Source organism: Tachysurus vachellii, chromosome 16 (assembly GCF_030014155.1).
Source record: "Tachysurus vachellii isolate PV-2020 chromosome 16, HZAU_Pvac_v1, whole genome shotgun sequence".
In the NCBI taxonomy this organism is placed as follows: Eukaryota; Metazoa; Chordata; class Actinopteri; order Siluriformes; family Bagridae; genus Tachysurus; species Tachysurus vachellii.
In genome coordinates, this window is record NC_083475.1 from 21,070,683 (window position 1) to 21,073,182 (window position 2,500).

The window sequence follows — 2,500 nt, forward strand, 5'->3', positions numbered from 1 at the left end:
CCAGCTTCAACACGTCCAGTTTCAACACGTCCAGCTTCAACACGTCCAGCTTCAACACGTCCAGCTTCAACACATCTAGCTTCAATACGTCAAGCTTCAACACGTCCAGCTTCAACACATCCAGCTTCAACACGTCCAGCCTCAACACGTCTAGCTTCAACACGTCCAGCTTCAACACGTCCACCTTCAACACGTCTAGCTTCAACACGTCCAGCTTCAACACGTCCAGCTTCAACACGTCCAGCTTCAACATGTCAAGCTTCAATACGTCCAGCTTCAATACATCCAGCTTCAACATATCCAGCTTCAACACGTCCAGCTTCAACACATTTAGCTTCACTATGTCCAGCTTCAACACATCTAGCTTCAACACGTCTAGCTTCAACACGTCCAGCTTCAACACATCTAGCTTTAACACGTCCAGCCTCAACGCGTCCAGCTTCAACACGTCCAGCCTCAACACGTCCAGCTTCAACGCATTTAGCTTCAACACGTCCAGCTTCAACACGTCTAGCTTCAACACGTCTAGCTTCAATATGTCCAGCTTCAATACATCCAGCTTCAACACGTCCAGCTTCAACACGTCCAGCTTCAATACATCCAGCTTCAACACGTCCAGCTTCAACACGTCCAGCTTCAACATGTCCAGCTTCAACACATCCAGCTTCAACACATCTAGCTTTAACGCGTCCAGCTTCAACACGTCCAGCCTCAATATGTGAACAATATGAATGTTCTTTTCTTAGCTCTGTCTTATTGTCTTTCAATAGGCTTGATCTTGTGTCTCACTGTCCTGGAACTTATCTCTCCCTGTGCATGTCCAGCTTCAAAACATCCAATTATAAAATGGCCAACTTTAACATGTCCAGCTTCACTACAAAATTCAGAGAAAATGTCATCAGGTAGTCAAGCCTTTAACAGTCAGGAAAGTCAGACAATGACTCGCAGCATTAGCCTCGCTAATCTGCTGAAAAATGTCTTCTTAATGAGATTACCTTCCACAAGGGAAGTGTGAGATTCATTTACTGACACCGCAGGATACTGGAAAGCCGTTAGCGTCTTTTATACGATGAGATGAAATCGCTGTTTCACTGGGACTGTTTAAATTAAAAATAATAATAAATTAGATAGCCATGACCTCGGATTTTTTTATCTGGTGTGTGTTCAGTATATTGAGGAGTTTAGCAGCACTAAAGCCCCTGACACACCATCATCTGATGAATATTTATACACACTGCAGTTTCTTCACAGAATCCACTTTAAAACAATAATCTGCACAAAGCCTGTCGTCCAATCCAGCAGTCAGCTCTGAGCCCCACTACATGTTCAGTTCAGAGCAGCACCGTGACTCCCATTTAAAACCGAATCAATCTGAAGATCAGTGTTTAGGTGGAGCTGCTGTTCTGGCTTTACTCGCCGTCCGTGTCTGAGACGATCTGCAGCTGCCACGTGCCGCATTAAACACGGCGGGACACGTGGACGGATGAGACAGCCGCATTTTCAGCTCATTCTCTGGAGCCTGAGACGTTCCACATGAATCACTGAGTCAGAGTCTCTTCTCGGCCGTGTGAATCTCACCGTCTGTCTCCTGCATCAGCCGCTAAAAACTTCTCCTCTTAATATTTACTCCTTCTGCGAGTCTTGTCTTTTTTCAGCGTCTGAGCTGCAGCATCACGTTGCCTGAGGATGATGGACGTCTCTGTGATCGGCTGATCTGCTCTATCAGAGTGACTGCTTTCGTTCCTCGCAACCTGACGTTTTTTCTGCAGTCTCGACACGTCCTGTCACGTCAAAGCTGTAACACTACGAGGAGTGTAGTGTGAATTTACACAGTGACACGAACATTATAAACTCCTCTGAAGCAGAAAAAAGAGTAACAGCCTGTTAGACGTGCGTCCTGTTCCTTTACTGAGGTGATTTTGATATCGTTGCCGTGTGGAATTTCTGCGTGTGGATGGATGTGTGATCAGGTGACCTGCACTCACGGAGTTCTAGTCATTATAATGGAACAGGATGGAAAAGAAGAAGCCTTCATTATCCACATGAGCCTGATTCACACGGAGAGAAAATGACTGTTGTCTTTGGTAATTGTTCCTGACACTGATCATTAACACCAGCGTTGAGTTTCTAGTCCTGTGTGAATAATTACTGAGCAGAAAAGGTTGACTTTTATTAAATAACTGATGTTATGATACTGTGTAAACGCAGCTTGTGTGATTATTACTCACGTGTGGGGATTATTAGTGATAACAGGTGTACGAGGTGTTGAGGACAAGTGGAGTGTTGTTCTGATCCATCGAGAAGGACAGGTGATGATGTCACTAATCATTTCTGGTGTCTGGAGACTCTGCTAACATTAGTGGCATGTGAACAGGACGTTACTGAGAGAACCTCGTGTCTCACCGTGCTGTTCTGTGTTCCAGGCCATGCGGAGGGAAGGGAAGGACGTGGACATAAAGGAGGTGATGGACGGCTGGATTCTGCAGATGGGCTACCCCAT

The 2,500-nt window shown here is 45.6% G+C and overlaps 1 pseudogene; it reads left to right on the forward strand.

The window, feature by feature from the left end:
- The window catches only part of LOC132858682 (thyrotropin-releasing hormone-degrading ectoenzyme-like), a 43,612-nt pseudogene that overhangs the window by 26,617 nt on the left and 14,495 nt on the right, over positions 1-2,500 (forward strand).